Source organism: Natator depressus, chromosome 5 (genome assembly GCF_965152275.1).
Source record: "Natator depressus isolate rNatDep1 chromosome 5, rNatDep2.hap1, whole genome shotgun sequence".
NCBI lineage: Eukaryota > Metazoa > Chordata > Testudines > Cheloniidae > Natator > Natator depressus.
In genome coordinates this window covers 41,335,745-41,360,683 of record NC_134238.1, presented here as the reverse complement: position 1 = coordinate 41,360,683, position 24,939 = coordinate 41,335,745, and the positions used below count along the sequence as shown (strand labels likewise).

Genomic DNA, 24,939 nt, shown 5'->3' with positions numbered 1-24,939 from the left:
TGATGGACCTATCCTCCATGAATTTATCCAGTTCTCTTTTAAACCCTGTTATAGTCCTAGCCTTCACTACCTCCTCGGGCAAGGAGTTCCACAGGTTGTGCGCTGAGTGAAGAAGAGCTTCCTTTTATTTGTTTTAAACCTGCTGCCCATTAATTTCATTTGGTGGCCCCTAGTTCTTATATTATGGGAACAAGTAAATAACTTTTCGTTATTCACTTTCTCCACACCACTCATGATCTTATATACCTCGATCATATCCCCCCTTAGTCTCCTCTTTTCCAAGCTGAAAAGTCCTAGCCTCTTTAATCTCTCCTCATGGGACCAATTCCAAACCCCTAATCATTTTAGTTGCCCTTTTCTGAACCTTTTCTAATGCCAGTATATCTTTTTTGAGATGAGGGGACCACATCTGTACACAATATTCAAGATGTGGGCATACCGTGGATTTATATAAGGGCAATAAGATATTCTCCATCTTATTCTCTATCCCTTGTGATACAGCATGGCCAGAGGGCAGCAGGAGAGTGTTTTGGGGTTTTTTCTGAAGCAAAAAAAAAGGTGTTTTTATTTGCATAACACACTTACAAAACAAAAACAACAGAATATGCAATGTGTAACACAGCAACCAATCACAATTGTTTTCTCATTAGCTTCAGGGGAGGGAAGTGTTCAAGCTTGCCTGGGCCCAGGGCGGGGGCTTCCTCGACTCACGTGGTCTTCCACCCTTCTGAGTTACCTGGTGGCCCAGACCGAGGGGGCTACATCGACTCTCAAGGTCTGCCACCCCCTCAAGTTACCTGGTGCCACACCCAGTGTCACCAACAATTCCCTCCTTTGAAAGCACCCAACAAGAGGGGCAGGCTGTGGGGTGGATAATCTGGGGGGGGGGGCACGTGCACCCACATGTGAAAGGACCCCCTCTAAGGTGGTGTCCGCAGCAGCAATGGCTGGGGCCCCTTACTCTCTCCCCCAATCAAAGGGTCAGACAAAGGGAACCGGACGGGGACACCGAGCAGAGAACCCCGGACAGCGCCCACCGCTCCTCAAAAGCATCAAGGGTGTCGGTGAACGCCACCCAGAGGAACTCCGCCCGGATACGTGAACGGACCGAGGATTGGAAAATGGCCCCACAGTCACAGGAAACTCCATCGGCCAACTTCCTCTCTCTGGTTTTATAGATGGCCGTTTTAGCCAGGGCCAGGAGGAGGTTAACTAGGAGATCCCGCAACTTTGTGAAGCAGGAGAGTGGTTTTTTTTTTGAAGCAGAAAAGAGTTTTATTTGTGTAACACTTACAAAGAATCGCCAAAAAGGATAAAGCAAAACTATGCAACAAAACAAAAGCAAATGCAAGGTATAACACAGCAGCCTTTAGGAGGGACAAGTGTTCAGGCTAGCCTGGGCCCAGAGCCGGGCGGGCTTCTGCATCACTCGTGGTCTTCCACCCTCCTGAGTTACCTGGTGGCCTAGAGCGGGGGGGCTTCCTTGACACTCATGGTCTTCCGCTCCCTCGAGTTACCTAGTGCCACACCCAGTGTCACCGATTATTCCTGTCCTGAGAGTGCCCAACAAGATGGGCATGGCTGCGGGGTGGGCGGTTTGGGGGTGGGGGGGACGTACACCCACGTGTGATAGGACCCCTCCTAGGTGACAGTAATGATGGTATCCACAGCGGCAACAGCTGGGGCTGGGGTCTCTCACTCTTCCCCTCAATCAAAGGGTCAGACAAAGGGAACCGGACGGGGACACCGAGCAGAGAACCCCGGACAGCGCCCACCGCTCCTCAAAAGCATCAAGGGTGTCGGTGAACGCCACCCAGAGGAACTCCGCCCGGATACGTGAACGGACCGAGGATCGGAAAACGGCCCCACAGTCACAGGAAACTCCATCGGCCAACCTCCTCTCTCTGGTTTTATAGATGGCCGTTTTAGCCAGGGCCAGGAGGAGGTTAACTAGGAGATCCCGCGACTTTCTGAAGCAGGAGAGTGTTAGAAGGGAGCCTTATTCCCTCTAGAGGGAAGAAAGTTTGCTATAAATTAATTAAAGCACCTGAAGCCAGTCACATGATAAAAACCCCTGCTTCAATCAGACAAGAGGCAGAGTTGAAGCAGAGAGCAGTTTGGAGAGAAGCAGAGGAGAGTTTGGAGAAGTGCTGCGGTGGGCTAAGAAGACCAAGACCCTAGGTAAAGAGACATCTGGTTTGTGCAGAGGGAGGGCAGGAAGCCCCACAAGCTGAAGGGCAGGAGAGGGAAGTAGCCCAGGGGAAGGAACCGCTAGTTCTAGTGGTTTACCGCTATCCCTAGGGCCCCTGGGCTGGGACCCGGAGTAGAGGGCGGGCCCGGTCCCTCCCTCTCCACTCCTCTCCTCTAGGACACTAGTGGGGCAGTTAATACCCCAGTTCAGGGGCAAGAAATGGTGCCCTGACCCTCCCCTCCAAGAAGAGAACGAGTGAGACCCATCATAGTAGTGCTGGCAATTTGCCACACCCTTTTTTAATGATTCCTAACGTCCCATTTGCTTTTTTGACTGCAGCTGCACAGTGTGGACATCGTCCGAGAACTATCCACGATGACTGCAAGATATTTCTCCTGATTAGTTGTAGCTAAATTAGCCCCCCATCACATTGTATGTGTAGTTGGGGTTATTTTTTCCAATGTGCATTACTTTACACTTATCCACATTAAATTTCATTTGCCATTTTGTTGCCCAATCACTTAGTTTTGTGAGTTTTTTTGAAGTTCTTCACAGTCTGCTTTGGTCTTACTAAACTGCTCAAGATAGTTATCATCTACAAACTTTGCCACCTCACTGTTTACCTTTTTCTCCAGATCATTTATGAATAAGTTGAATAGGATTGGTCCTAGGACTGACCCTTGGGGAACACCACTAGTTACCCCTCTTCATTCTGAAAATTTACCCTTTGTTCTCTGTCTTTAACAAGCTCTCAACCCATGAAAGGATCTTCCCTCTAATCCCATGACAACTTAATTTACGAAAGAGCCTTTGGTGAGGGACCTTGTCAAAGGCTTTCTGGAAATCCAAGTACACTATGTCCACTGGATCCCCCTTGTTCACATGTTTGTTGATTCCCTCAAAGAACTCTAATAGATTAGTAAGACATGATCTCCCTTTACAGAAACCATGTTGACTTTTGCGCAACAATTTATGTTCTTCTATGTGTCTGACAATTTTATTCTTTACTATTGTTTCAGCTAATTTGTCCGGTACTGACGTTAGACTTACCGGTCTGTAATTGCCAGGATCACCTCTAGAGCCCTTCTTAAATATTGGCATTACATTAGCTATCTTCCAGTCATTGGGTACAGTAGCTAATTTAAAGGACAGGTTACAAACCATAGTTAATAGTTCTGCACTTTCACATTTGAGTTCTTTCAGAACTCTTGGGTGAATGCCATCTGGTCCCGGTGACTTGTTACTGTTAAGTCTCTCAATTAATTTCAAAACCTCGTCTAGTGACATTTCAATCTATGACAATTCCTCATATTTGTCACCTACAAAAGATGGCTCAGGTTTGGGAATCTCCCTAACATCCTCAGCCATGAAGGCTGAAGCAAAGAATTCATTTAGTTTCTCTGCAATGACTTTATCGTCTTTAAGTGCTCTTTTTGCATCTCGATTGTCCAGGGGCCCCACTGATTGGTTAGCAGGCTTCCTGCTTCTGATGTACTTTGAAGAACAGCTAGCCAAAAACTCAAAAGGTAATAACAAAATGTTTTTAAACTCCTTTTTGGCTTTTCTTATTACATTTTTACGTTTAATTTGGCAGTGTTTATGCTCCTTTCTATTTACCTCACTAGGATTTGACTTCCACTTTTTAAAAGATGCCTTTTTGCGCCCTAGAAGATGCAATTTGGCGGCGCTTAGGACTTTCTGGAAGGGAGGGGGAGGAGTGGGGAAGCGTCGTATCTCCGCTTCTCCCCCTCCCTCCCAGAAAGTCCAAAGTGCTGCCAAACAGCTGTTTGGCAGCAGGGAAGTGCTGGTAGGGAGGGGGAGGAGCGGGGACAGGGTATATTCTGGAGAGGAGGTAGTGGGGGGTTGGAAGAGGTGAGCCTGGAGCGGAGCAGGGATGGGAAGAGACGGGCCTGGAGCATCCCCTAGCAAAGTCAGCGCCTGTTCTTCTGGCAGGAAGCTGCTGCTGCTGCTCACAAGGTGCTTCTTAGCGTCCTTGCCTGCAGCAGGCTGTGCCTATGTGAGGTAAGCCAGGGGCACTTCCCAACCACAGTACAGTACTGTACAGTATATAATGCCTTTTGTCTGCCCCCCCAAAAATTCCTTGGAACCTAACCCCCTACATTTACATTAAATCTTATTGTAAAATTGGATTTGTTTAACATAGTTTCACTTAAAGTTGCATTTTTCAGGAACATAACTACAACGTTAAGTGAGGAGTTACTGTATGTGTATATTTATGTCTAATGTATAATTTGTAAGTGTCAGTGTTGGAAGAGTTTGTCAGTATGTCTTGTGGGTCTGAGTTACAGCTGGTCAAAAATTTTTGAAACACACTGACAATTTTCCATTGCTATTTTGAATTTCAGTCACAACAAAACATACTTAAGATTTTGCTGTGTTTGTGGAAGTTTCATCTAACTTTTTGGCTAGGTGTAAAAACTGATTGAAACATCTCAATGAGACTTTTCATTGAAGAGTTGCTTGGAGAGCAAAAATGATCTGATTTGCATGAAAACATTCACAAGAGTTACGTCCATTTTTTTTTCTTTTACCAGCTCTAGTCAGAGTTAAGACTATTACTGAAATGTATAAGGTGAATTTTCACACAGCAATAGTATAGCCAGATCCTCAGCTGGGGTAAATTGGCATAGTTCTTTTGAAAGTCAATGGAACAATGCTGCTTTACACCAGCTGAGAGTCTAACCAATCTCTATTAACAAAATATATGAGTTTTGAGACTTTGAAGTACCTGTTAATGTAGCTTAAGGTTTAGGCTTTTGTTTTAATAAAAAAAAAAAAACCAAAAACCTGCAATGTTTTCATTTTGTGCGGTGTATAAGAGTTAGGTGTACTGTAGCAACCTTACTTGTAAATGAACCAGGTTCATTATTTGTATTGCAATAGCACCTAGAACCCCCAAATCATGGACCAAGACTCCATTGTGCTAGCTGCTGTACAGTCAGAGAAGAAAAAGGTATGGAGGTCTTCATTCTTAGCTAAAAGAGTTGAAAATGCCGTTGTCTCAAACAAAGTAATTTCCCACGGGCTGAATGGAGAAGTAGCCAGAACTACCCTCTCACCCTTTACAAGCAGCCCCGTGAGGTCAGAATTGAAACTCATTGTCATGGAGCTGCCACTGCTGCTACTTGTAAACAGTGTGCAATGCAATTCATCCCTATGTAAGATAGCTAAGTGATAGTTTTCCTAGATATGCAAAGTTTTAGAAGACATGGATAGAAGGATAGAGAGCAATACTTAAGAGTCTAAACTAGATTCAAATAGGGCCTCACATTAAGAAATTAACCTTACATTTATAGACAAGGGTAGGAAGGTAAACCAGAAAATGATCTCAATGTGAACCCCACAAGTTGGGCAAGTGTTGAAACTACAAGCAGGATGGCACTATGGATGGGTAATTACAATTGGGAACAGGAAGCTGATTATGAAAGGCCTGTAATCAATGATTATAGAAATCAGATAGCTTTTCCTGTTTTAACTGTACAATCAGATCAACTGAATGTGACTGACCCCAGCAAGACGTTCAGTTATTAAATATGTGGAAGTATGGAAAGAGAACTCTCTGACAAGCAGTGCAGATTAGAACAGTTAAGATATTAGCAGCAAAAGCTTGTAGTTATGCACGTGTGTGTATGCAGGATATAAATATGGGACTGAGATTAAAAATATTCAGTACTGGTGGGGAGAGTGTGAGTGTGTGGAGGGAATATAGCCTCAGTAGAACACTTGTTTGGTTTCCAGAGATATAATAAGATCTTTAATCTTATTTATCCTGGTGTAATGTAATATATCAGATAACCTTCTCCAGTTGTTCCAGGGGCACTGAGTCATAATAGATCTGGTTTTCCCAGTGCGATTAAATGAGGGTAGAAATAGTTCCATTCTTGCTGCCAACTCTGCTAAGATTTTTATATTTGGAATTCTTGGTATTGAATAAGAAGACCATGCTGAATGGTCTTTGGATTACAAACACCATGACCTCCTTGGTTCAGGGAGGTAAGTGTTCTGACTGAATTATTTTATATAACAGCCTTCCAAGTTGATTCCTGCAAATTAAAAATAAATTAGAAAGTGAGTAGACTTTTCTTGATTGGACTCATAGTAACCCAGTGACTCTCCCTTGTATACAATATACCTGGTTTAAATACAGACTAACACGGCTGTTACTCTGAAACCTGTATTCTGTTAGGGAATCTCCTGCAATACCACATAGCATTAGTCTAGCTCACAGATAGTGAGCTTCACACCAGTATTTAAGCTATATATAGATTTTTCTAACAGCACAGTCTTTCTAATGTACCAGGTTAATTTCTCTGATCAAACGTTTTGTCATATAGGAAATAGAGTATAAGGGGTAAAAGTCTTCATGTGGGTGTGGCTGTAAAAATGTTCAGTTGTTTCTTGCAAAAACTTCCTTTTGTTTTAGAGATACAAATATATTCTAGAATCTTTTTTTAAATGAGTAATTTCTTGAGGTAGACCTATTAGTGTTCCAGAAATTAACTCTTTTCATGAGTAACACATTAGCACTTCTCCTATGAAGTACTTGTATGTCTTAGTGTATTTTTCCTTCATTGATTAATCTGCTATATTTATATTAAATGCAGAAATAAAATATGCATATTCGTTATTTTACTAGTTTTACACAGTACAGAACTACCATGTTTATTGTACCCCTTTTAAAAATCAAACTGTAAATATTATAGTAACCTGTCATTTGAGGCTGTGTTCTAGTTATCACCAATCTTATTGGTGTATGGGCTATTTACTCGCCCCCTAAAATAGCAGCTACATTCTAGGGTAGCACTAGTTTAGAATCACTGTTACAGTGATGTTTTTATGGTTAACTATTGTACTTCTAAGGTATGGTGACATTAATAAGTAGCGATTCTGAAACAATGCCATTAGCTGCTCACAATGTGAAATTATTACTTCATGATCGCTAACATATATACTGCTATTGCAAAAGAAGATAAAACAAAGTGAGAGTTTTATTCTGAACTTCAGTATGCAGGCAAGGATTTCCTGACCATTACAGGGGATGCCAGCTCCACTTAGTTAAGGTTGAGAAAACCCTTCCTTTTATAGGAAGACTTTTTTTAAGTGCTCTAAAACCCACATGGTTACTCAAGTTGCCTTGAAATTTGGTGTGCCTCATTAAGTTGCAGGGCCTGGTTAGCGATCCACATTTAGGGTCATTTGATGGAGTCCCCCACCAAAACCAGCATTTTTTTAAGACTGAGATTCTACCAGTGTTTCCTGACGTTCAAACCATAGCTGTGATTGGGCTCCGGCGGGTCTAAATCACCCAACACTTACCCCTGCTTTTGCATGGCACCCACCACCCTTTGGGGAAGCAGTATTGAAAATGTTATTCAACGAAGGATTACGCTCCGTAGATGGGTCAGTGGCTAGGCTTGAGCCTTACACTCTTACATGCCAATGGTCACTAACTCCTAAACAAAACAAATAATTATCTTTCATTTTTAAAAACACACCGAAAACCAAACCGAAACTCCAAGGAAAGTAACTGACACTTAGTTCAGAACTAGTGTTGCGCAGTGCCATCTTGTGCCCTTACAGAACATCAAGTTCAGAAAAAACTCAAACGTCTGAAAACCAGGAAAGAGAATTAAGGTTCATGCCCAGGCAAAATTATCTCTGCCCCCTTCGAGCAATGGAGGTTAGGGCTCTAACCATGGATGTGTGAGACCTAGGTTCAAGTCCCCACACCAAATCGGGCAGCATAGGACTTTGAAGGTAGGTCTCTTAGATCCAAGTTGGGCTATTGAGGGTCTTCCATTTTTTGTGAGAGAGCTGACCAGAGGGCACCTAGGAGAGAATTCACAGCTGAGAATCCCAAGTGGAGATAAGTGCATCTCTTCAGCCTGTGAGTCAGGTGCCTAAGGCCCAGATCAGTGCGATTTAAGAACCAAAATGCCTTTGTGTTTCTGGGCCCAAGTCCTGTCCCTTTCCTTTGCATTTCACTCCTGACTAGTTTAGGTGGCTCTCCAGTTGGTTTGCTGCCTCTGAGAATCCCTTTCTTAGGTGCTTTACTCTCCCCATACAATGCATGCAGTGCCTTGCACCTAACTCAGGGCTGAGAATTGCACATGGCAGCAGGGTGCCCAGGAATTAGTTATGTTTGTAGCCACAAAGTAGTATTAATAAACTCAGCTATACATGCAAGAATTATTCTATGTTATGCTTTAGAAAAAGAAAGTTATTCAGTGCTAGAAAGGTTACTTTAAATCCCTTCTTCCCCCACTGCTAACAAAATAAGCAGCATTTTTACAAATATAACCTACAACTTAACAGATAAGATCCAAATGCTTTGAGAGTGTCTCTTACAATCTAAATTAAATGTAAATTTGGAAATGTTAATTTAAACTGCTGTCCATGCTTAACACTCCTTTAAATACACTGCAGTCCTTCAGTAGATCAAACTAATGACCGGCTAAAGGAAGTATGTTATTCAAAGGTGTGTTGTTGCTAATAATAAAAGTCTATTGGCAGGAAGTGTACAGAGACAGCTCTCAAACACAGGACGAACTCATGCAATTATCCAATTATTGATAAAGCCACATGCTAGGACCAAATCTAATTAAAAATCAAGAACAAGACTACACTCTTGCATTATATTCTCTTCTAAGATAAATCAGTTCTATCCTATTAAACATAGGTAGCAAGTTGGGATGTTCCTATTGTAATCCTCAATGATAACTTTTTCAGAACATGAAGCACAGGGGAGTGGCAGTTTTATGAGTAAAGCAAATATCTACAACTCACAAACCTCTTGTGTAATTGACTTTGGCTTGGCACCGAGAACAATACAACATGAGTCAGATTTACATTTGCCTTCCTTTTTAATGATATGTATCACATAACTAAACAACTTCTGAAACATCCTTAACCATCATAAGGTAATAATTTGGAAAGGTTTAATTTTCCACAATGTATGTTGATCAATGATAATGGGCTCTGCTCCTTACTACAAGCTGCAAAAATAAATAAAATCAGCATCAGTTTTAAATATTTTTGGAAGTTTTCTTGATAACTAAACACTTCCTAGGCTAACAGAGGCATTGTGGGTTCCACTTACCTATTCCTTTGCAGATCATGTTCATGCAGTTTGAAAATGTAGGTTATTAAGGGCCAGATACTCCAAGGAAGTTGATGGAAGTTAGGAGCCTGAATACCTTTGAGGATCTGTCCCTAAGTCACAGAACTGAGACCATGGTGATCAGAGATCTGTTCTCTGTAAATACCAATCACTACAGATCTCAAACAACCTTTTAAAATAAATGTGTTTAATCATAAATAATTTAATTTAGAAAAAATGCACATGCTGAGTAAGCTACTGTTAGCTCTGTAATCTGATCACTCAAGTGAAACCAGCAGGTTTACATAGTCTTAAAAATAGTAAAGAAATCATTATACAATGTTTAAAGGTCGAAATATTTATCTTGAGGTAATAGCTTTGATCATGCTACTAAACTCAGCCTTCACTTCCACAGGAATTTTCCCAGGGGTTACCAATGAAGGATGTTAGGCCCCTTGACTATGGACCCTCAACAGGATCTTTGCTCCTTTTATCCCCTTCAAAGTCTGCCGCATTGGGGAGGGGGAAGGGATTGGCCCTCAGTAGTTATTTTAAAAGACTAATAACAAAGGTGTCAGGGGTTACCAAAAAGATGACAAGATTAATTACTTGTCCATTCCATTAACAACAGCACCAGAAGAGTTAGGTATAGCTATCACTGCCCTTCAGCACTATGGTGGAAAACATTAAGAAGATTGGACCAGACAGAAGGAGGGAAAGAAAAGGAGATATTAATAACTGCATGAGTGAATATTAAAATACTGAGACACTCAATCTGTTACTTCATGTAGGTTATATCACTGCTAGCAGGGGATTAAGGAAGGGTTAAAGTTAGAGTCTCACCTGGTTAAAAATAACTTTTGCTCACTAAAGAAAATTTCTTATATTCTGTATCAATGAATATATACAAGTGCTGCTTGATTTATCAAGATTATTAGATCTTCTATCATTCAGATAAAGACAGATAATAAAAAGCCACAGAAAAGGATTTCCCCCCTCAAACTCTTTAATTAAAAATAAAATTAACAAATGAAATTATGTATCTTTATATAATAACAAACCCAACTAAGTATGGGTGTGGATCTGTGCCTATAACAAATAATATCAAATGGATAAAAAGCCAGACCGTGTACATATGTTGTTTAACTTGAAAGAAGTGATTGTTTCCCTACATCCTTGCAAACTGATCACAGTTCTGTGTTGCTCTTAGTGATTTGCTTTATTATGAGGTTTATTCAGAACAGGTCAAGCTATATAGATTCTTCTTATCCTGCTGGATTCATCCATGTTCTTAGGGTTGCTATTTTACATAGTGTTAACAACAGTAATAGAGCTTTTATAACAGTTTCACAAAATGTTAACATCATTAACACCAAGGATACACAACTGTGGTATTTGAGAAATAACAATTTCCAACACGTTGTTCATTGTATGTGTTGCCCAAAAGGCTTATATTAGTTGTCAGGACCATATTACAAAAAAATAGGAGGTTTCTTGTAATTTTCATTTATTATGAATGCTGTGCTCTTTTTTTGTATTTTCTGTTATCTAAGCCTGATGAAATAAAACTTCTATAGATGATACAGGTTGGGAAATATAGTGTGTTTTTTATAGCTGTCAAACAGTGCTTTTGACTCATTTCCATATTTAAATATTTATTTCAAAGGGCAATGGTGCTTATGAAGTTGCATTAAGTTAGGTTCATTAGTATTTTACAGGTTGCTGGTATAAACGCTTTAACAGGTCTTAGTATCAACTTTTCAATAGGATGCAGTTACTTTAGACTTTTGTGAGGACTGAAGTATAAAACTATAGCTTCTGAGCTGCAGGAAGTGCAGTCAGTGCTTATGTAAAATGCTTCTTTATTGTAGGTATGCGAAACCTGCTATTTATGTGCTTTTATGGCAATAGCTTTTTAGGCCAAAACTTGTCCATATTTGGAATATAGAATCAATTTGTCCTTGTCTCCCATTATTGACTGTACCCATTAAGTTTTATATTGCATTCAGAAATTGTATTTCTGATCTTGTGCCAGATCTTGTCTGTAACTTGTTTATGGGGATTGTCCATATAAATCACTCTTAACAAATAAAGGCATTAGTAAGATAACAAGGGGCCAAATTTTTCAGCTCCCAGTCGAGTGCATCCTCCAAAATTTAGAGGGTAGACTACTGCTTCTTCAAGCACTCCACTTGAATATCTATAAGGAATAGCATCAGGAGGTAGCCGTGTTAGTCTGTATTCACAAAAACAACAAGGAGTCCGGTGGCACCTTAAACCCTAGCAGATTTATTTGGCATAAGCTTTTGTGGGTAAAACACCCCCCTTCTTCAGATGTATGGAGTGAAAATTACAGATACAGGCATAAATATATATTGGCACATGAAGAGAAAGGAGTTACCTTACGAGTGAAGAACCAGTGTTGACAGGGCCAATTCGATCAGGGTGGATGCAGTCCACTCCCAATAACTGATGAGAAGGTGTCAATTCCAGGAGAGGCAAAGCTGCTTTTTTAGTGAACTAGCCACTCCCAGTGCCTATTCAAGCCCAAATTAATGGTGTTAAATTTGCAAATGAATGGTAGCTCTGCAGTTTCTCTTTGAAGTCTGTTTGTAAAGTTTTTTGTTCAAGTATAGCTACTTTTAAATCTGTTATAGAATGTCCAGGAAGATTGAAGTGTTCTCCTACTGGCTTTTGTATGTTACCATTCCTGATGTCTGATTTGTGTCCATTTATTCTTTTATGTAGAGACTGTCTAGTTTGGCCAATGTACATGGCAGAGGGGCATTGTTGGCATATATCACATTAGTTGACGTGCAGGTGAATAAGCCCCTGATGGTGTGGCTGATGTGGTTGGGTCCTCCGATGGTGTCACAAGAGTAGATATGGGGACAGAGTAGGTAACAAGGTTTGCTACAGGAATTGGTTCCTGGGTTAGTGTTTCCGTGGTGTGTAGTTGCTGGTGAGTATTTGCCTTCGGTTAGGGGGGGCTGTCTGTAAGCGAGGATTGGCCTACGTCCCAAGGTCTGAGAGAGTGAGGGATCGTTTTCCAGGATAGGCTGTAGATGGTTGATGATTATGTGCTGGAGAGGTTTGTTTCCTCACTTCCCTCCTGGGGAAGTGAGGAAACGATTGACAGAACGAGACGGGTACCCAGATGTCACCTACTACAGGACAGGCCCAACGAGAAAAAGAACAGAACACCACTGGCCATCACGTACAGCCCGCAGCTAAAACCTCTCCAGCACATCAACAACCTATCCTGAAAAACAATCCAGGATTTTTAATGGTCCCAGTTTACTAATCAATTCGGATCATTCTGTGTGACTGCCTTGTCCTAAGCATTTATTTACCACTCTTCCAATCTTTGTGTCATCTGCTGATTTTATCAGCCGTGATTTTATGTTTATTTCCAGATCATTGATGAAAATGTTGATTAGTGTCATGCCTAGTGTCAATCTGTGCAGAACCACTTTTGAAACTGTGACAAAAGTTCCTCCTCTGCCATGGTGGGTCCTGCGCTTTTTGACAGATTTGCTCACCTCAGAGGTTCACGGCAGCCCTCAGTTTGGCTGCTTCTGCTAGAGGCTCAAACCTGCCATTCACCCAGCTAACTTCATCATCAGGGCCGTCCTTAGGACCCCATAAATCCTACACAGTATTATTAAACTGGTGCCCCTATGCCTGACGGCAGATTGAGTGTGCAGCCCCGGGGGGGTGGAGGGACAAGACAGCAAAGGATAACAAGACGCCTCGCCCGCCTCATGGTGGCAGAGTCACAGTTCCCTGCAGAGACCCCAGTACCCTCTCCCTCACGCAGAATGGACATGCAGAAGGTACCTAATTAAAAGCACTAAAATTTGAGAATAAAAAATGTCAGTCACAAGTTTTTTGATATGCCCTGAAGTTTGTCAGGCATTTATTTGCAAAAACTTTGTAGTAAGGGTGAGTCAGCTGTCTTGATGAACACAACATTAAATATTATGGAATACATGATGCAGCTCTTCTGTTTTACATTTTCTTAATCAATATTTCTAAGCTGATTTTATATTTTAAATGTACTCTTAAGCCTTCATAAAGTAATCATTCCAGGTTACTACATATTTAACTCACTGAAACAAAGACATTATTCTAAATTAATCAGTCAGAGGTTTAGTGTGTTCATAACAATGTTCATTGCTTTTAGAAAAAGGGAACACTAATTTACTTTGTGTGATCTCCATAACAATAGACATGTTTATGAAATTTCACCAGCTTTAAAAAATATGTTTCCAAAGATTTTAGGCATAACGAAGGATGTCCAGCTATCTCGAAGGAAAGGGGTGTTGTCCCTTTAAAGGCTCTCTTCAATGGGGTGGCGGGAGGAGAGGAGGTGAAGGGAGAAAGGGATGGACAGGAAGACTTTGGAAGCAAGTTTTTTTTACTAGAGTAATTAAAGTTTCAGAGTAACAGCCGTGTTAGTCTGTATTCGCAAAAAGAAAAAAGGAGTACTTGTGGCACCTTAGAGACTAACCAATTTGAGCATAAGCTTTCGTGAGCTACAGCTCACTTCATCAGATGCATACTGTGGAAAGTACAGAAGATCTTTTTCTACACACAAACCATGAAAAAATGGGTGTTTACCACTACAAAAGGTTTTGTCTCCCCCCACCCCACTCTCCTGCTGGTAATAACTTATCTAAAGTGATCACTCTCCTTACAATGTGTATGATAATCAAGTGGGCCATTTCCAGCACACATCCAGGGTTTAACAAGAACGTCTGAGGAGGGAGGGAGGGGCGGGGAAGAAAAAACAAGGGGAAATAGGTGATCTTCCTGATAACACCATCCTGGCCACTATGGATGTAGAAGCCCTCTACACCAACATTCCACACAAAGATGGACTACAAGCCGTCACGAACACTATCCCCAATAATGTCACGGCTAACCTGGTGGCTGAACTTTGTGACTTTGTCCTTACCCATAACTATTTTACATTTGGGGACAATGTATACCTTCAAATCAGCGGCACTGCTATAGGTACCCGCATGGCCCCACAGTATGCCAACATTTTTATGGCTGACTTAGAACAACGCTTCCTCAGCTCTCATCCCCTAACGCCCCTACTCTACTTGCGCTATATTGATGACATCTTCATCATCTGGACCTATGGAATTCCTCAAGTGCTTCTTTTCCACCATGATTTCAACAATTTCCATCCCACCATCAACCTCAGCCTGGTCCAGTCCACACAAGAGATCCACTTCCTGGACACTACAGTGCTAATAAACGATGGTCACATAAACAACACCCTATACCGGAAACCTACTGACCGCTATTCCTACCTACATGCCTCCAGCTTTCACCCTGACCACACCACACGATCCATTGTCTACAGCCAAGCTCTGCGATACAACCGCATTTGCTCCAACCCCTCAGACAGAGACAAACACCTACAAGATCTCTATCAAGCATTCTTACAACTATAATACCCACCTGCGGAAGTGAAGAAACAGATTGATAGAGCCAGAAGAGTTCCCAGAAGTCACCTACTACAGGACAGGCCTAACAAAGAAAATAACAGAACGCCACTAGCCGTCACCTTCAGCCCCCTACTAAAACCCCTCCAACGCATTATTAAGGATCTACAACCTATCCTGAAGGATGACCCAACACTCTCACAAATCTTGGGAGACAGGCCAGTCCTTGCCTACAGACAGCCCCCCAACCTGAAGCAAATACTCACCAGCAACCACACACCACACAACAGAACCACTAACCCAGGAACCTATCCTTGCAACAAAGCCCGTTGCCAACTGTGCCCACATATCTATTCAGGGGACACCATCACTGGGCCTAATAACATCAGCCACACTATCAGAGGCTCGTTCACCTGCACATCCACCAATGTGATATATGCCATCATGTGCCAGCAATGCCCCTCTGCCATGTACATTGGTCAAACTGGACAGTCTCTACGTAAAAGAATAAATGGACACAAATCAGATGTCAAGAATTATAACGTTCATAAACCAGTCGGAGAACACTTCAATCTCTCTGGTCACACGATTACAGACATGAAAGTTGCGATATTACAACAGAAAAACTTCAAAACCAGACTCCAGAGAGAGACTGTTGAATTGGAATTCATTTGCAAATTGGATACAATTAACTTAGGCTTGAATAGAGACTGGGAGTGGCTAAGTCATTATGCAAGGTAACCTATTTCCCCTTGTTTTTTCCTCCCCCCAGACGTTCTTGTTAAACCCTGGATTTGTGCTGGAAGTGGCCCAACTTGATTATCATACACATTGGGTGGGGGGAGAGAAAACCTTTTGTAGTGGTAAACACCCATTTTTTCATGGTTTGTGTGTAGAAAAAGATCTTCTGTACTTTCCACAGTATGCATCCGATGAAGTGAGCTGTAGCTCACGAAAGCTTATGCTCAAATAAATTGGTTAGTCTCTAAGGTGCCACAACTACTCCTTTTCTTTTTAGTAATTAAAGTGTGTATTTTAGATAAGCGTGGTCTTTTGAATGATTTATTTAAAAAACTGTATGTCTGAAGAGCCAAGCATTTAAGGCTAAAAATGATTATCCATCTTAAAAAAAACAAACACCTATGCCTCTGCTCTGGTCACTCAGGGAACAGAAAACTATTCATCCAGTGGCCAGTATATTTGCCTTCTACCAGACTCCTGTACCCTACTGGTCTGGGTCTGTCACAAAACATAGAGCTGATGATGAGTCATCATTGATAACTATTTTTTTAGATCTGTCCGCTAGCCAGTTCTTAATCCATTTAATGTGTGGTCTATTAATATTTTGTCATGCTAATTTTTAAGTCACAATGTTGTACAGTACTAAATCAAATGCCTTACAAAAGTCTAAGTATAGAATATATACACAGTTACATTTATCAACCAAACTCATATCAATAAAGAATGAAATCAAGTTGGTTTGACAAGACTTTTTTCATGTTGACTGACATTAATTATATTCCTGTCCTTTAATTCTTTATCAGTTGAATCCTGTACTTACTATTCCATTATTTTGCCTCAGACTGATGTCAGGCTAACCAGCCTATAATTAACTAGGTCTTCCCCCTTTGCCCTTTTTGAATACTGACAAAACTTTAGCACTCTTCCAGTCTTTTGGAATTTCCCTGGTAGTCCAAGATTTATTAAAAATGAACATCAGTCCGCCAGAGGTCTCCTCAGCCAACTTTTTTAGGACTCTTGGGTGCGAGTTATCCAGGCCTGCTGATTTAAAATTTATCTCTAGTATATGTTGTCTAATATCCTCCTCAGTTACCAGTGGAATGGAAAGTATTTCATCATCCTCATGTGATACAAGGACATCGTCCTGATACTTTCTCAATACAGAACAGATCATACACCTCTGCACAATAAGAACACTTTGACTGTCTCCATCCAGTATTGAGCCTAAACCACTGCTCGTATTTCTTTTGCTTCTAGTATACTTAAGATCTATTATTGCCCTTTGCCCTGCCACCCATGGATTTTTCCCTGACATCCTTAGCTTCCCTTATCAATTTTCTGCACTTCTAATTTATACAGTTGCTATCTATTTCCCATTGTTTACCACTTATTATATATTGCTTTTTAATTTCTAATTGAAATCTACTTCACCACTGACGCAGGAAAGTTATCCTCTTTCTTGACTATGGACTTGTGGCTTTTTGGCCATCTAATAAACTTTTTTTTTTAAAAGGGCTCCCAATTTTCATTTACATTTTTCTGTCTAAATTTTTTCTCACAATCAATTCTGCTATAATTTTCCTCAGGTTAGGGAAATTAGCCCTTTGAAGCACTAAACATACATATTTCTGGTTGAGACTGTCCTCTGTTTGCCCATATTGAATGTAATCAGATTATGATCACTGATCCCTAAGCAATGACCTCTTCTGTTAAGAAAATTATCATGTATAATTTTTAGAAACTAATGAAGTTTTACTACTGGCTGCTCTAGACTGCCGATGTATGTCTCCCAATTGAAGTAATAGAATCATAGAATATCAGGGTTAGAAGGGACCTCAGGAGGTCATCTAGTCCAACCCCCTGCTCAAAGCAGGACCAATCCCCAACTAAATCATCCCAGCCAGGGCTTTGTCAAGCTGGACCTTAAAAACCTCTAAGGAAGGAGATTCCACCACCTCCCTAGGTAACCCATTCCAGTGCTTCACCACCCTCTGAGTGAAAAAGTTTGTCCTAATATCCAACCTAAATCTCCCCCACTGCAACTTGAGACCATTACTCCTTGTTCTGTCATCTGCTATCACTGAGAACAGCCTAGATCCATCGTCTTTGGAACCCCCTTTCAGGTAATTGAAAGCAGCTATCAAATCCCCTCTCATTCTTCTCTTCTGCAGACTAAATAAGCCCAGTTCCCTCAGCTTCTCCTGATAAGTCACGTACTCCAGCCCCCTAATCATGTTTGTTGCCCTCTGCTGGACTCTTTCCAATTTTTCCACATCCTTCTTGTAGTGTGGGGACCAAAACTGGACACAGTACTCCAGATGAGGCCTCACCAATGCCGCATAGAGGGGAATGATCATGTCCCTCGATCTGCTGGCAAGGCCCCTACTTTTACAGCCCAAAATGCCGTTAGCCTTCTTGGCAACAAGGGCACACTGTTGACTCATATCCAGCTTCTCGTCCACTGTAACCCCTAGGTCCTTTTCTGCAGAACTGCTGCCTAGCCATTCAGTCCCTAGGCTGTAGCAGTGCCTGGGATTCTTCTGTCCTAAGTGCAGGACTCTGCACTTGTCGTTGAACCTCATCAGATTTCTTTTGGCCCAATCCTCTAATTTGTCTAGGTCCCTCTGTATCCTATCCCTACCCTCCAGCATATCTACCACTCCTCCCAGTTTAGTGTCAGTTGCAAACTTGCTGAGGGTGCAGTCCATGCCATCCTCCAGATCATTAATGAAGATATTGAACAAAACCAGCCCCAGGACCAACCCTTGGGGACCCTTGATACTGGGTGCCAACTAGACACTGAGCTATTGATCGCTACCCTTTGAGCCAGATGATCTAGCCAGCTTTCTATCCACCTTACAGTCCATTCATCCAGCCCATACTTCTTTAACTTGCTGGCAAGAATACTGTGGGAGACTGTATCAGAAGCTTTGCTAAAGTCAAAGAAGTCCCCCAAAGCAGCATTTTTCTTTACACACAAGAGAGCTAGCATCAATGATATTCATAGAGAATATGATGTTGTCACAAGATGATGTCCAAGCAGAAGCATTTAAACATGTTGATGTATAATCTCAGGCTCTTTAGCGCTATCTTTTACAGTTGACTTAAAAGACAATGATCTATATATACCCGTGTGTGTGTACACACACATACACACCCCCACCACAGCTAAATTCTATAATTTTCTCATACATGATCAGTAAACTGCACTGAGGTACTGGGTATGTATAGTTGTCCACACCTCCTATTCCTTCCTGCTGCCTCCACCCTAACTTTCATCTTGACCTTTCCACAACCCTCACAAAAACACCCCAGTCCAACTTCCTCCTCTCCGCTGTTGGTTCCCTCCCTCTCACTTTAACCTCTTTTGCAACTGACATCTAGTCAGTCTCTAACCCCTCCCAGTAGTTGGTTTACTCCCCAACACCTCCAGACATCTAACTCCCACTCACCACAGCCTAGGCTGCCAGCTCTCTTGGTTCTCACCACTCCCCATACAACCCACTCAGCTTTTGGAAAGCCCCTTCAACACTCCCCAATTGACTTACCTCTCAGCCCCTAGATCACAGTTCCCTAAAAAGTACTTAGTGTTCTAAGGCTGGAAGCTGGAGACATTGACCCTGTGACTCATTTTTCATTGCAATGACTGCTCTTTATAAATGATCATAGTCATAATTGTTTTTTGTCTAATGGACATTGGTACAATAGATTTTAATAAACAGAATTGTGCAAGAAACAAGATTGGTGATTGGCTAACCCTATTTACTGATTAAAATTAATTATCTGGTTTATGTCACAGTGTGTTATATTTTCCCGTGGTATTGTCTTAAACATGTTCATTTATATGAGGCTAGTGACAAATTAAAGTGGATCCTTCGAGGGGATGAGAGGAAGCTGAAAATATGATGAACCTAGGCTCCACTTAATTTGCCTCTGCATGATGCCATAACACTTTCATTTTACTGGGCAGACAGCGCCCTCCATCACATGGGATGAAATAGCTTTCCCCACACAGAAAGGGAGGGAAAAAAACGAACTGCCAAGAGGAGATGCAGAGAGAGAGGAAAGATTCCAATCTCCTCCCAAAAACTGGAGAGGGGGACGGGATAGAAACATATGTGGTGCTGACAGATTTTAGCAGGAGTTATGTGGCTAAAACACTGTGTACCTCTTAGGGTATGTCTATGCTTTGAGCTGGGAGCATTATTCCCAGCTCCATGAAAATATGCATATTAACTCTGAGGAAGCTAGTACACTAAAAATACAGTGTAGCCATGGTGATGGGAGGGGCTGATGTGATGCAGGAACATCCTGAGGGAGCCTAACCCCTCCTGCTGCTTACACTGTTACAAGTACACTTGTATTTTTAGCATGATCACAGTCTGTCAGGGTATGTCTCCCCAAGCTGTGAATTAAAGACCCAGCTCAAAGTGTAGACATAACCCTTAGTGTAAAAGTCTTAGGTAAAGAGAGGACAGATATATCCTGGTCAGATGTTTCCATTAACACTGTTATATTACTATACCTATTCTAAATGGGACATCTTGGATGTGCACAACAAATTGTGCATCACGCTCTTCATACAGCTTTTCGTTATTCCACTCCTGGATCTCTCTTGAACACTGAACTATATTGTTCCAAATTGTAAGGTGTTTTTTTTAAATAGGGACAAATTGTCTCCTCCTAGACATAAAACTAATTTTTACTTGTAGGCTTAATAGGTATATTGACTCAGTTGACAATATCCTATGTGCCTTTTTAGAATGAAGGAATATATTGTTATAGTTCCAATTCCATTTATTAGCCACAGAACCACAGTCAAGATCATTAAAGCAGTAGGCATTTTACCTGCACCCAGACAAATGATTCAAAGGAGAACTGGCTTGCAAAATTCATCTTTTTTTTTTCCCTGCTGCTGAGCTACACAGAGTTGTACTGAGATGCTGGAGACTGGGCGGGACAGGGAGAGGTGCCGATGGGTAACAAACAGAACATCACAAACTCCAACTGCTCATTTGAAAGTTTGTTTGTTTTAACTGGGAAATCATTGAGTACATATATAACTGGTGATGATACAAACATGAGTATATATAAAAACCCAGTAAACGGTAAAGTCATCATTTAAGAAAATTACATTCACATTACATAATGACTACACAATAGGAAGCTTTATTTTATAAAACAAATGGTGACAACAGCAGTGTGATATACCCAAGTGACAGACCTGTTTTTCCTGTCACACATTCTATAAAAATGGATTGTGAGTCTTAACTTTATCTCTTTATCGGAACATCGATGCACTGATTATGAAGATGGACGTTTTGAAATCTTCAGTTACAATGTCAGAAATTCCTTTCTTGAGACAGTTACTGTAGTTCCTTCCTATGAAGAGGCAGAAGGTCCAGTCTGCATCAGTGATCTAACAGTGTCCCTCCATTTAACATCTTGTTGGCCCACAGATCACTTACAGGTTCTTCCTATTCTGGGATCCCTTATCCCTTTTATCCTGCATGTTCTCCTATGAGGGGTGAGCACACCCCAGAAAAATGTGATATGGTCCTACAATTGCTACAGTGAAGCATTATCAGGCACTGATGTTAGATAGTATTAAGGGGGTATAGATTGTTACAGAAGAATATGATGCAGGGTCATCAGTTTTGGAGTAATCTTTTAAGAGTATCCTGAGAGCATGGAAAAAGTATTGGGATAGGAAATGAAGGCTAAATGGTATAGAGGAAGGAACAGCATGCAACCCTGATGGTAGAGACAAGAGATAAGAAGGGCAGGAGACATATTGTAGTAGACAAACAGATCTTTCTTTTACTTGTCTAAAAGGAACTAGCAGCCATATAATTTCCTATTGGAAAACCAGCCATTTGCAGCAAGATAGCAGGACACCAGTGTTTTTTCTGGCAGCACCATACTCAGTGGAAGCACCAGTCCTTAAAATAATTGTCAGATTATGGCAGAAAAGGCAGCAATATTTTCACCATTTTATTGTTTGACTCTCACTTTAGAACCCTGGGTTGTGAAGCCAAACAAACTCTCTGAGGCAGCTAAAACCTGTGTCTTTTTGGCACATGCCAGAAATGAGCACTTGGTGAGAATGATATCAAAGAAATTTCAAAAAGAGGTATTGATACCACTTTGTTGAGGAAGTACAAATTCAGCAGGTAGTGTGTATTATAGGCTTAGGCTTCGATGGCGGCCAACATTTTAAAACATGGGTGTTTAGAGTTGGTACCTAAGCAAGTGTCCTGATTTTCAGATGTTCTGAAATGGGGTCAGTTGGATTGCAAGTTCTTAACACCTCTAAAATCAGACCACTTTTATCAGGTGCCTAACTCTTGACATGCAAGTTTGTATATTAAGAAGTAACAGCAAATTTTTTTTTAAGTACATCAGAAGCAGGAAGCCTGCTAAAGAATCAGCGGGGCCACCGGACAATCCAGGTGCTAAAGGAGCACTCAAGGAAAAGAAGGCCAAGAAACTAAATTAATTCTTTAAATCCATCTTCACTGCAGACGATGTGAGGGAGATTCCCACACCTGAGCCATTCTTTTTCGTTGACACATCTAAGGAACTACCCCAGAGAGAGATGTAATTAGAGGAAGTTTTGGAACAAACTGATATAATAAGTCACCAGGACAAGATGGTATTCACCAAAGGGTTCTGAAGCAACTCAGACATAAAACGAAAAAACTACTAACTGTGGTATGTAACTTACCACTTAAATCAGCTTCTGTACCAGATGACTGGAGGATAGGTAATGTGACATCACTTAAAAAAGGCTCCAGAGGCAATCCCAGCAATTACAGACTGGTAAACCTAACTTCAGTACTGGGCAAACTGGTTGAAACTATAGTAATGAGCAGAATTATCAAACACATAGATGAACACTATTTGTTGAGGGAAGAGTCAACATGACTTTTGTAAAGGGAAATCATTCCTCACCAATCTATTAGATTTCTTTGAGGGGGTCAACAAACATGTTGACAAGAGGGATCCTGTGGATATGGTGTACTTGACTTTCAGAAAGCCTTTGACAAGATCCCTCACCAAAGGCTCTTAAGCAAAGTAAGCAATCATGGGATAACAGAGAAGGTCCTCTCATGGATCAGTAGCTGGTTAAAAGATAGGAAACAAAGGGTAGGAATAAATGGTCTGTTTTCAGAATGGAGAGAGTTAAATAGTGGTGTCCCCAAGGATCTGTATTGGGACTAGTGCTGTTCAACATATTCATAAACGATCTGGGAAAAGAAGTAAACAGTGAGGTGGCAAAATTTGCAGATGATATAAAAGAACTCAAGATAGTTAAATCGAAAGCAAACTGTGAAGAGTTACAAAGGGACCTCACAAAACTGGGTGACTGGGCAACAAAATGGCAGATGAAATTCAGTGTTGATAAATGCAAAGTAATGCATGTTGGAAAACATATTCCCAACGATACATATGAAACGATAACTGTAACTTAGCTGGTACCACTCAAGAAAGAGATCTTGGTGTCATTGTGGATAGTTCTCTGACAATATCCGCTCAATGTGCAATGGTAGTCAAAAAAGCTAACAGAATGTTAGGAAACATTAGGAAAGGGATAGAAAATAAAACAGAAAATATAATGCCTCCATATAAATCCATGGTACGACCACATCTTGAATACTGCATGCAGATCTGGTCGCTCTCTCTCAAAAAAGATATATTGGAATTGAAAAAGGTACAGAGAAGGGCAACAAAAATCATTAGGGGTATGGAACAGCTTCTATCTGAGGAGAGATGAAAAAGACTGGGACTTTTCAGCTTGGAAAAGAGACGACTTAAGAGGGCATATGACAGAGGTCTATAAAATGTTGATTGGTGTGGAGAAAATAAATAAGGAAGTGTTATTTATTCCTTCACATAACGCAAGAACTAGGGGTCACCCAATGAAATTAATAGGCAGCAGATTTAAAACAAACAAAAGGAAGCACTTCTTCACAGAACGCTCAGACAACCTGTGGAACTCTTTGCCAGGGGATGTTGTGAAGGCCAAAATTGTAACAGGGTTCAAAAAAGAACTAGATAAGTTCATGGAGGATAGGTCCATCAAATGGCTATTAGCCAGGATGAGCAGGGATGCAACACCATGCTCTGCGTGTCCCTACCCTCTGTTTGACAAAAGCTGGGAGTGGAGAACAGGGGAAGGATCACTCAATGATTGCCTGTTCTGTTCATTCCCTCTGAAGCAACTGGCATTGGCCATTGTTGGAAGAGAGGATACCGGTCTATATGGACCATTGGTCTGACCCAGTTTGGCCAGTCTTATGTTCTTAACTGTACATGATGGAGACTTTTGGGAATAGTAGAAAAGCCTGCAAGCCAGTTCAACTATTTACATCAATAGCACATTGTGTTAACAGATTGTTTCACTATTTAACAGTCAGATTAAATCTCTCCAACTATATAATCATAAGCATACTTTTGTTTAGAAGCATTGCATTCACAAACTTCTTTACGCTGAAACCTCTATTTTATGCAAAGAGTGATCTCCCTCATGTGGTAATCTCTCTAGCAGATTGAAAAGGAACACTACATTTTGTCTCTTGCTAAATCTTCCATTGTTCAGAGACTTGTGTATTCATTTTACAAAAGCATCATTGCTCAGCTGCTATTTTTTGTATCTTCTATTCATAAGAATTTTAAAATTCTACAGTGCATATTTTAAAAATATTTTAGCGATAACTGCCACCTTAACAGAAATAATTGTTTAAAAAGAAGAAAAGCAAAGTATTTCATTCCAAACCCAGTTAGAATTTAACAGACCTTAATCCAGACAAAATTCAAGGTTTACAAAACAGCCTTGCCTTAATTTCCAGTGAAGGATTAATATCCTCAGGATGCCTCAATTACTATACAGCTGTTTCTCACATATGGAACTGCATGCACATGTATGGGCCTGTGGTAGTGCATATAGTTACAGAACTGGGGCATAAATATAACTGGCTGTGAACGTTCATATTAGTATTTATGGTAAAGCAAAAGGTTTGATTCAAGTCTGACAGATTAGTTACTGACTGTAATGAGGCCAGGTAGTTTCTAGGTTTGGCCTATATAATTGCCATATTGAAGACTAATCAGTGGAAGCTGACACCTTAATGTGGAAAAGTCTGTGATATTCTCCTGATCAGCATATATATGATGGCATTATTCTTAAATCCCAAAGGGCACATTAAAACCAATACGTTGGTAGTCACAGCTTTCAAATCTTGGTTGATCAATGAATCTCTGTAGTATGCTCAATATTTTAAAATAGTGAATTTGTTCCTGGACAAAGTGAAATAATTTGGATTTATTTCTGGGGTACGGGGGAACTAATATCTTTTTATCTGTTATAAGCAAACACTCTATGTTTGACAAATACTATTTCTATGGTTATCAATGCTTCCTGAACA

The 24,939-nt window shown here is 40.9% G+C and overlaps 1 long non-coding RNA gene across 4 annotated transcripts in view; it reads left to right on the top strand.

Moving 5' to 3' along the window:
• The window catches only part of LOC141987369 (uncharacterized), a 56,174-nt gene that overhangs the window by 20,216 nt on the left and 11,019 nt on the right, over window positions 1-24,939 (top strand). Inside the window, exon 2 of one of the 4 annotated variants that reach the window (XR_012639509.1) lies at window positions 3,644-3,717. The exons of the other annotated variants lie outside the window; for them this stretch is intronic. This is a non-coding gene — a long non-coding RNA (uncharacterized LOC141987369). The remainder of the gene's footprint in view (window positions 1-3,643; window positions 3,718-24,939) is intronic. 4 annotated transcript variants of the gene reach the window in all.